The sequence below is a fragment of the Arachis hypogaea genome, chromosome 15 (genome assembly GCF_003086295.3).
Source record: "Arachis hypogaea cultivar Tifrunner chromosome 15, arahy.Tifrunner.gnm2.J5K5, whole genome shotgun sequence".
NCBI classification, from domain to species: domain Eukaryota; kingdom Viridiplantae; phylum Streptophyta; class Magnoliopsida; order Fabales; family Fabaceae; genus Arachis; species Arachis hypogaea.
The window spans coordinates 56,824,616-56,836,114 of record NC_092050.1 but is presented as its reverse complement, the minus strand read 5'-3'; the positions used below and the strand labels follow the sequence as shown (position 1 = coordinate 56,836,114).

Below are 11,499 nucleotides of genomic sequence, written 5' to 3'. Positions count from 1 at the left end.
AGGAATTTCCTCATCCTCATGTTGAGGTCCATGATCTCTTGCTTGTTCCATCCTTTTCTTAGTGATGGGCTTGTCCTCTTCAATGAGGATGTCTCCCTCTATGTCAACTCCAGCCGAATTACAGAGGTGGCAAATGAGGTGAGGAAAGGCTAACCTTGCCAAAGTAGAGGACTTGTCAGCTACCTTGTAGAGTTCTTGAGGTATAATCTCATGAACCTCCACTTCCTCCCTAATCATGATACTATGGATCATGATGGCCCGATCTATAGTAACTTCAGACCGGTTGCTAGTAGAAATGATTGAGCGTTGAATAAACTCCAACCATCCTCTAGCTACAGGCTTAAGGTCCAGTCTTCTCAATTGAACCGGATTACCTCTTGAGTCAATTTTCCATTGAGCTCCTTCTACACATATGTCCATGAGGACTTTGGTCCAACCTTTGATCAAAGTTGACCCTTCTAGTGTAGGGGCATGCATTTTCTTCCATCATTGGCAAGTTGAACGCCAGCCTTAAATTTTTCAGACTGAAATCTAAGTATTTCCCCCGAACCATGGTGAGCCAATGCTTTGGATTCGGGTTCACACTTTGATCATGGTTCCTAGTGATCCAGGCGTTTGCATAGAACTCTTGAACCATTAAGATCTCGACTTGTTGAATGGGGTTGGTGAGAACTTCCCAACCTCTTCTTTGGATCTCATGTCGGATCTCCGGATACTCATTCTTTTTGAGCTTGAAAGGAACCTCAGAGATCACTTTCTTTTTGGCCACAACTTCATAGAAGTGGTCTTGATGGACCTTTGAGATGAATCTCTCCATCTCTCATGACTCAGAGGTGGAAGCAATTGCCTTTGCTTTCCTCTTTCTTGAGGTTTATCTGGCCTTAGGTGCCATTAATGGTTATGGAAAAACAAAAAGCTATGCTTTTACCACACCAAACTTAAAATGTTTGCTCGTCCCCGAGCAAAAGAAGAAAGAAAGAAGGAGAAGAAGAAGAGAAATGGAGGAGAGGGAGAGAGGGGTGTATTCGGCCAAAGGGAAGAAGAGAGGATTGTGTTGTATGAAAATGAAGAAGGAATGAGGGGTTTATATAGGAGTGTGGGGAGGGTTAGGGTTCGGCCATTAGGGTTGGGTTTAGGAGGGAAAATAGTTTGAATTTTGAAGGTAGGTGGGGTTTATGGGTAAGAGAAGATGGATGTGAGTGGTGAGGGGGTGATGGGAAAGAGTGATTGAGGTGATTGGTGAAGGGTATTTAGGGAAGAGAGTTATGAAAGGGTGTGAAGAGGAGAGAAGAAAAGGTAGGGATCCTGTGGGGTCCACAGATCCTGAGGGATCCACAGATCAAGTGGGGTCAAGGACTTAACATCTCTGCTCCAATTAGGCGTGTAAAACGCCCTTGCTGTGCAATCCTGGCATTTAACGCTAGACTGCTGCTTGTTTCTGGCATTAAACGCCCAAATGTAGCCTATTTCTGGCGTTTAACGCTAGGCAGATGCTTGTTTCTGGCGTTAAACACCAGCTTGGTGCCTATTTCTGGCGTTAAACGCCAGACAGATGCTTGTTTCTGGCGTTTAAACGCCAGACTGCTCTCCTCCACGGTGTGCTATTTTCAATGCTGTTTTTCATTCTGTTTTTTATTTTTCAGTAGTTTTTGTGACTTCACATGATCATCAACCTAATAAAACATGAAATAACAAAAGAAAATAAAATAATATGATTAAATAACATTGGGTTGCCTCCCAACAAGGGCTTCTTTAATGTCAATAGCTTGACAGTGAACTCTCATGGAGCCTCACAGATAATCAGAGCAAGGTTGGAACCTCCTAACACCAAACTTAGAGTTTGAATGTGGGGGTTCAACACCAAACTTAGAGTTTGACTGTGGGGGCTTTGGTTGACTCTATAGTGAGAGAAGCTTTTCATGCTTCCTCTCCATGGTTACAGAAGGAAATCCTTGAGTTTCAAACACAAGGTTGTCCTCATTCAGTTGGAGGACCAACTCTCCTCTGTCCACATCAATCACAGCTCTTGCTGTGGCTAGGAAGGGTCTTCCAAGGATGATGGATTCATCCTCATCCTTTCCAGTGTCTAGGATTATGAAATCAGCAGGGATGTAAAGGCCTTCAACCTTTACTAACACGTCCTCTACTTGTCCATAAGCCTATTTTCTTGAGTTGTCTGCCATCTCTAATGAGATTCTGGCAGCTTACACCTCAAAGATCCCAAGTTTCTCCATTACAGAGAGTGGCATTAAGTTTATTCCTGACCCTAGGTCACACAGAGTCTTCTCAAAGGTCATGGTGCCTATGGTACAGGGTATTAAGAATTTGCCAGGATCCTGTTTCTTTTGAGGCAATTTCTACCTATCCAATGCATTTAGTTCATTGGTGAGCAAGGGAGGTTCATCTTCCCAAGTCTCATTACCAAATAGCTTGGCATTTAGCTTCATGATTACACCAAGGTATTTAGCAACTTGATCTTCAGTAATGTCTTCATCCTCTTCAGAGGAAGAATACTCATCAGAGCTCATGAAGGGCAGAAGGAGGTTCAATGGAATCTCTATGGTCTCTAGATGAGCCTCAGATTCCTTTGGTTCCTCAAAGGGATACTCCTTATTGGTCACTGAACGTCCCAGGAGGTCTTCCTCACTAGGATTCACGGCCTCCTCCTCCCTTGTAGGTTTGGCCATGATGGTCAAATCAATGGCCTTGCACTCTCTCTTTGGATTTTCTTCTGTATTGCTTGGGAGAGTACTAGAAGGAGTTTCAGTGGCTCTTTTACTCAGCTGGCCCACTTGTGCCTCCAAATTCCTAATGGAGGACCTTGTTTCATTCATGAAACTCACAGTAGCCTTAGATAGATCAGAGACTATATTTGCTAAGCTAGATGGGTTCTGCTCAGAATTCTCTGTCTGTTACTGAGTGGATGATGGAAAAGGTTTGCTATTGCTAAACCTGTTTCTTCCACCATTATTAAAGCCTTGTTGAGGCTTTTGTTGATCCTTCCATGAGAAATTTGGATGATTTCTCCATGAGGGATTATAGGTGTTTCCATATGGTTCACCCATGTAATTCACCTCTGCTATTGCAGGGTTCTCATGATCATAAGTTTCTTATTCAGAAGATGCCTCTTTAGTACTGTTGGATGATTCCTTCAATCCATTCAGACTCTGAGAGATCATATTAACTTGTTGAGTCAATATTTTGTTCTGAGCCAATATGGCATTCAGATTATCAATTTCAAGAACTCCCTTCCTTTGAGGCGTCCCATTACTTACAGGATTCCTCTCAGAAGTGTACATGAACTGGTTATTAGCAACCATGTCAATGAGTTCTTGAGCTTCTGCAGGCGTTTTCTTTAGGTGAATAGATCCACCTGCAGAATGGTCCAATGACATTTTAGATAATTCAGACAGACCATCATAGAATATATCCAGGATGGTCCATTCTGAAAGCATGTCAGAAGGACACTTTTTGGTCAGTTCCTTGTATCTCTCCCAAGCTTCATAGAGGGATTCACCTTCTTTCTGTCTGAAGGTTTGAACATTCACTCTAAGCTTGCTAAGCTTTTGAGGAGGAAAGAACTTGGCTAAGAAAGCTGTGATCAGCTTATCCCAAGAGTTCAGGCTATCCTTAGGTTGAGAGTCCAACCATATTCTAGCTCTGTCTCTTACAGCAAACGGGAAAAGCATGAGCCTGTAGACCTCGGGATCATCCCTATTGGTCTTAATAGTATCACAGATTTGCAAGAATTCAGTTAAGAACTGAAAAGGATCTTCTGATGAAAGTCCATAAAACTTGCAGTTCTGTTGCATTGATGCCAGGGCATTTTGGCCAGTTGCACTGACCTTTTCTCTACTGTTTTTAGGGTAGTTTCATGCATTTCCTTAGGAAATAAGCAAGTTTTGGGTAGATATTCATTTACATCTTGATTCAGGCATACATTGTGCACTTTATACGATTTCATGAGGATTTTGCATGAATTTAATGACAAATTAGATGTTGTATTTCCCATGACTTGGACTAGAACTTTGATGCACTTTATTGCTTGATTTCAGGACAAAGGAAGCAAAGAAGAACCACATTAGTAGCTACGTTAGTTACACTAACGTTGACACTAACATGGAATGGGAGTAACTTGCATTAGAAGCCATCATTGCCCACGTTAAGAGTCACGTTAACTAAGCTAACGTGAACTCTAACATGGAAGAAAAGAAATGGAGCCAACGTTAGTGACACTTAATATTATCACTAACGTTGGACCAAGCTCATAAGTGGCCATGTTAGTTGCCACGTTAACTTAGTTAACGTGGCCTCTAACGTTAAGAAGAAAAGGGGAAGCCAACGTTAGTGTCATTCAACTTTCTCACTAACGTTGGACAAGTCACAAGAAGCCACGTTAACTCCCACGTTAACTTAGTTAACGTGGAAGCTAACGTGAAGAAACTAGGTGGTCGACAACGTTAGTGACACCAAACATTGTCACTAACGTTGGGATGAACACACACTATCCCCAAGAAGCCACGTTAACTCCCACGTTAACCTAGTTAACATGAAGAAGAAAGGTTGTCGACAACGTTAGTGACACCAAACATTGTCACTAACGTTGGAAGGAGCCAAAACAAGCCACAATGAGCCACGTTAACTCCCACGTTAACTTAGTTAATGTGGAAGTTAACGTGAGGAGAAGGACGATGAGCCAACGTTAGTGAACATTCAACATTGTCACTAACGTTGGAGATGGCTAGCACAGCCACGTTAAAAGCCACGTTAACCTAGTTAACGTGGACTCTAACGTGGGAGCTAAGGGGCACATTGGAACGTTAGTGACAATGTTAAGTGTCACTAATGTTCTCGAAGGTTGGCAAGCCTACGTTACAAGAGCCACGTTAACTAAATTAACGTGGACTCTAACGTAGGGAAGGGGGAGACTTCTCAACGTTACTGGGAAAGTTGAGTCCCAATAACGTGTGCGAAGGACATAGTGGAAACGTTAGTGGCAACGTTTGTGCCACTAACGTTGAAGTTAACGTGGCTCTTAACTTTGGTAAGGAACGTTAGTGAAAAAGGTGATTGTCACTAACGTCCTCGAACCCACATTTTCACTGAACGTTAACTCCACTAACTTCCTGAGCTAAAAGTCTCTGCCCACTTCACACTTTCTCTCTGCAAGTAAAGCTAAGCCCAATGAAGAAGAAAACTGCTTCAAAATCAAGATCCAAAGGCCCATACCTAAGACTTGAAGAATCAACTAGAAGAACAGAAGAGTAGTATATATAGGAGTAGCTTTGAATTATTTTCGGAGTTGGAAATTATAGGGAGCCTCTGGGCATAGAACTACTCTCTGTATTTACTTTCTCTGCACTTCTAGTATCATCATGTATTCTCCATCTTTGTTTTCATTTTCCATTGCTATGAACAACTAAACCCCTTTCATTAGGTTAGGGAGCTCTGTTGTAATTTGATGGATCAATAGTAGTTTTCACTATTCTTCTTCTCTCTTTTCTCTTGATTTTACTTGAAAGCTTTCGATCTTCATCCAATTGGGTAGTTATCTTTGAAAAGAAGCTATTCATACTTGAATCTCTTCTAAACCTTGAAAGAGGAATGAAGAGATCATGCTAGAAATGCTTTCTCATGCTGGACAAAATTGGGTTTGGATAGATATGTGACTATAATCCTCTCAACACTTGATTTAGGAAATGCATGTGGTATAATCAGTGACCATACTTCATCTCTTCTCATGAGCAATTGACCAAGGAATTGGCTATTGATCAAGATTTGAGAGATTGAATTACAAGAAATTGTAATTCAATCACTTAAGATTGCCAAGGAGATCAATGAGTGTATTGATTGAGGAAGAGATGAAAATAAAATTGATCCGGAGAATGCAACATCTCCTAAGCCCAATGAACCCCCCATTTCTGATCTTACCCATTCTCTTTAATTTCTGTTACTTACTTATATGAGCAATTCCCCCATTCCCATTTACAATTCTGCAATTTACTTTCAGTCATTTACTTTCAGTTCTTTAATTCTAGCATTTACTTTTTCAGTCATTTACCTTCCCGCCATTTTATTTTCTGCAATTCTAAACTCAAATACTGGATTCGCTCAACTAGAACATTCCTCTAATTAAAGTTGCTTGATCAATCAATCCTTGTGGGATTCGACCTCACTCTATTGTGAGTTTTTACTTGACGACAAATTCGGTACACTTGCCGAAGGAAATTTGTTATGAGACAAGTTTTCCGTGCATCATGCATCAGAGAAACTAATTGAGGTTTCAGCTCAAAGTTGTTTGCTCCAATGGCAGGGATTGAGATGCTTCTTCCATGTAAATTGGAATTTGGTGAAGTGAAGTCACCAAGCATCTTCTTTGCATTGTTATTATTTTGGGCCATGTCTCCTTCTTTTTTGAAAATTTCTGTCAGATTTTCTCCAGAGAGTTGTGCTTTAGCTTCCCTTAGCTTCCTCGTCAGAGTCCTTTCAGGTTCAGGATCAGCTTCAACAAGAATGTTCTTATCCTTGTTCCTGCTCATATGAAAAAGAAGAAAACAGAAATATGTCACAGTATAGAGATTCCTTATGTAAGTATAAGAAGAGAATAATGGAGGAAGGAAAAGATAAGAATCCAAACACAAGGGTGAGGAATGAGTTTGAATTCCTGGGTGAAAGAGTGGTGTTAGTAGATGAATAATTAAATAGAAGGGGATGAGAGATGAGAGAATTCGAAAATTAAATAAAATAAAAAAATAATTTTTTGTTTTTAATTTAAAATCAAAGTTATAATTCGAAAATTAAAAAAAATGAAATTAAATTAAATTAAAGTTTAAAATAATTAGTTAATTAAAAAGGAATTTTGAAAAAGAGGGAAGGGATTTTAGAAAATTAGAAAGAGAGAGTTAGTTAGGTAGTTTTGAAAAAGATAAGAATCAAACAAAAAGATAAGATTGATTGAAAAAGATTTGAAACTTGATTTTTGAAAAGATAAGAAGTTAGCAAAGAAGTTAGAAAAGATTTTGAAATTGATTTTGAAAAAGATGTGATTGAAACTTATTTTGAGAAAGATTTGAAAAAGAAATTTAAAAAAAATTTGATTTTGAAAATTAAAGTTGATTACTTGACTAACAAGAAACAAAAAGATATGATTTTAAAATTTAAAGATTGGACCTTTCTTAATAGGCAAGTAACAAACTTAAAAAATTTGAATCAATCACATTAATTGTTAGCATTAATTTCGAAAATATGAAATAGAAATAAGAAAAATATTTTGAAAATAAATTTTGAAAATTTCGAATTTATGAAAGAAAAAATGAAAAAGATTTGATTTTTGAAAAAGATTTGAAAAAGATAGAATTTTTAAATTGAAAATTTGATTTGACTCATAAGAAACAACTAAATTTTAAAAGGTTTTAAAAAAGTCAACTCAAATTTTCGAAAATTTATGAGAAAATAAGGGAAAATTATTTTTTTGATTTTTGAATTTTAACAAGAGAAAAACATCAAAACAACTCAATGCATGAAAATTTTGGATCAAAACAAAGGAAACATGCAAGAACACCTTGAATGCAAAGATGAACACCAAGAACACTTTGAAGATCATGATGAACATCAAGTATGTATTTTTGAAAATTTTCAATAAAAGAAAATATGGAAGACACCAAACTTAGAAATTTTCAAACTTTAGACACTAACAAATTGAAAATGCATATGAAAAACAAGAAAAGACACAAAACAAGAAATTTTAAAGATCAAACAAGAAGACTTACCAAGAACAACTTGAAGATCATGAAGAATGCAATGCATAGATTTTCGAAAAATGCAAGAAAGAGATAAACATGCAATTGACACCAAACTTATGACTTGACACTAGATTCAAGCAAGAAACATCAAATTATTTTTGATTTTATGATTTTATTAAATTTTTTTTGTATATTTTTCGAAAATTTAATTAGAAAAAGAAAAATAAGGATTTCAAAATTTTTAATAGGAATTCCAGGAATCTTGCACTGTTAGTCTAAAGCTCCAGTCCAGGAATTAGACATGGTTCACTAGCCAGCTAAGCTTTCAGTGAAAGCTCCGGTCCAAAACACTAGACATGGCCAATGGCCAGCCAAGCTTTAGCAGATACAAATCAGACATACAGCAGCTGATACTTCATCCAACTTCATTCTATGCTGATAAGTGGAAGCCCCAGTCCAAATGAATTAGACATGGCTTTACAGCCAGCCAGGCTTTAATATGCTTCATGAAACTCTAGAATTCCTTCTTAAAAATTCTGAAGAACATAAATTTTTTTTTTTGAAGAATTTTCGAAAATAAAAATAATAAAAACAAAAAGCTTAAAATTAAAATAAAATTACCTAATTTGAGCAACAAAATGAACCTTCAGTTGTCCAAACTCGAACAATCCCCGGCAACGGCGCCAAAAACTTGGTGCGCAGAAATCGTGATGGTTCATACCTTGGTAACAGCGCTAAAACCTTAATACACACGTTCATAATCTTAGTTCTTTGTCACAACTTTGCACAACTAACCAGCAAGTGCACTGGGTCATCCAAGTAATAAACCTTACGTGATTAAGGGTCGATCCCACGGAGATTGTCGGCTTGAAGCAAGCTATGGTCACCTTATAAATCTCAGTCAGGCGGATTCAATTGATTATGGAGATTTAATAACTAAAAGATAAATAAAACGTAAATTAAAGATAGAGATACTTATGTAATTCATTGGTGAGAATTTCAGATAAGCGTATGAAGATGCTTGTTCCTCCTGAACTTCTGCTTTCCTATTGTCTTCATCTAATCATTCATACTCCTTTCTATGGCAAGCTGTATGTTAGGCATCACCGTTGTTAATGGCTACATCCTGTCCTCTCAGTGAAAATGGTCCAATGCGCTGTCACTGCATGGCTAATCATCTGTCGGTTCTCGATCATACTGGAATAGGATCCATTTATCCTTTTGCGTCTGTCACTATGCCCAGCACTCGCGAGTTTGAAGCTCGTCGCAGCCATCCCTTCCCAGATCCTACTCGGAATACCACAGACAAGGTTTAGACTTTCCGGATATCAAGAATGGCCATCCATGGATTCTAACTTATACCACGAAGATTCTGATTAAGAAATCCCAGAGATATTCATTCAATCTAAGGTAGAACTGAAGTGGTCGTCAGGCACGCGTTCATAGGTTGGGAATGATGATGACTGTCACGATCATCACATTCATATTGAAGCGCGAATGAATATCTTAGAATCAGAATAAGCTTGAATTGAATAGAAAAAGGATAGTACTTTGTATTAATTCATGAGGAACAGCAGAGCTCCACACCTTAATCTATGGTGTGTAGAAACTCTACCGTTGAAAATACATAAGAACAAGGTCCAGGCATGGCCGAATGGCCAGCCCCCATAAAGGTCTAAGATAGCATAAAACTGATCAAAGATGATCCGAAGATCTAAATACAATAGTAAAAAGTCCTATTTATACTAAACTAGTTACTAGGGTTTACAGAAATGAGTAAATGATGCAGAAATCCACTTCTAGGGCCCACTTGATGTGTGCTTGGGTTGAGCATTGAGCTTTACACGTGTAGAGGCTTCCCTTGGAGTTGAACGCCAGTTTGTAACTGATGCACGGAAAACTTGTCTCTCAACAAATCTCCCTTCGGCAAGTGTACCGAATTGTCGTCAAGTAATAACTCACTATAGTGTGAGGTCGAATCCCACAGAGATTAACGGATTAAGCAATCAATGGTTGATTAATTATCCTAGTTAGACGAATCATAATGGAGTGATAAGTAACAAGGAAATGGAAATTGACAGAAAAGTAAAGAAAGCAATAAAGTGCAGAAAAATAAAATGACAAGAAAAGTAAATGTAAGAACTATAAACAAAATGAATATTGGGATCAAGAGATATTGCAATCCTCCGGATCATGTTCATTCTCATCTCTTCCTCAATCAATGCACTCACTGATCTCCTTGGCAATCTTAAGTGATTGAATTACAATTTCTTGTAATTCAATCTCTCAAATCTTGATCAATAGCCAATTCCTTGGTCCATTGCTCATGAGAAGAGATGAAGTATGGTCACTGATTATACCACATGCATTTCCCAAATCAAGCATTGAGAGGATTATAGTCACATATCCATCCAAACCCAATTTGGTCCAGCATGAGAAAGCATTTCTAGCTTGATCTCTTCATTCCTCTTCCAAGGTTCAGAAGAGATCCAAGTATGAATAGTTTCTTTTCCAAGATAACTACCCAATTGGATGAAGATCGAAAGCTTTCAAGTAAAATCAAGAGAAAAGAAAGAAGAAGAAGAATAAGAACTACAATTGATCCATTGAATCACAATAGAGCTCTCTAACCCAATGTAAAGAGTTAGTTGGTCATTGTTCTACAAAAATAGAAAAGAAAGAAAGTGCAGAAAAGTAAAGATGAAGATAAAAACTAAAAATAAAACTTCAAAATTCATAAATAAAAATTACAACTAAAATGAAACTACTCCTAAGGAAGAAAAGAAGAGAAAAGGAAGAAGAGTGGTTGAGGGGAGGGGTCCGAAGACCCACTCCCCTTGGAGTGTGCCAATTCACAGAAGTTCGAATTGGTCTTCACTCTCTCCCCCTTCCTTCAATTCTCCAGAATTCCAGAATGCTTTGAATGTAAAAACTAAGGCCTTTATATAGGCTCTCCTAAATTACAAAATGAAAATAAAAGCAAATTACAATAAAATGAAAATTCCTATTTTAGATGCTTCTTGTGGTCCTGATTGGTTGACAATTGTGGGCTTGCTTGCTTGAGCTTTGAAGTGGACTTGAGAGAGAAGTGAGTTAAGTTGAGGCCCAGGTGCTAAAGTTAGTGCTAAAGTTATTGTGGCTAACGTTGCACTTGCTGCCCAGTTGGTGTTTTTGGGGCTTAAAAGATGCCTCTTGTTTGTTCTCAAATTTCATGCCCACTATAAAATATTATATATCGTTGGAAAGCTATGAATGTCAGCTTTCTAACGCAACTAGAATCACCTCAATTGGACCTCTGTAGCTCAAGTTATGCTCCTTTGAAGTGGACATGATCGCTGGCATATATGCCAACGTTACTGGAAATGTTGATTGCCAATAATGCTAGCGATTTTCCTGTTTCTGAAGCTCAAACTTAGTGTCCACCCCATACTATTATATATTGTTGGAAAGCCCTGGATGTCTACTTTCCAATGCCTTTGGAAGCGCATCATTTGGAGCTCTACAACTCGCGTTATACTTCTTGGAAGGTGAAGAGGTCAGTTGGCCAAAATACAGGCTGATACCATGTTCATCATTGCACTTTCGGGGCAGGTTTTCTCCCTCAAATTTAGTGTCAACCATGTAGTGCTATATATGCTTGGAAAGCTCTAGAATCCTACTTTCCAATGCCACTGGAATCACCTCATTTGAAGCTTTGTGGCTCAAGTTATGCATGTTTGAAGAAGGCATGGTCAAGCTGCCAGGTGGGACTTTTGCC

At 38.2% G+C, this 11,499-nt stretch overlaps 1 non-coding gene across 1 annotated transcript; it reads left to right on the top strand.

Moving 5' to 3' along the window:
• The first annotated feature begins 3,449 nt into the window (after nt 1-3,449).
• Nucleotides 3,450-3,557, top strand: LOC112753719 (small nucleolar RNA R71). The gene has a single exon (XR_003178090.1). It is a non-coding gene; the product is annotated as a small nucleolar RNA R71 (small nucleolar RNA).
• The last annotated feature ends 7,942 nt before the right edge of the window (nt 3,558-11,499 follow it).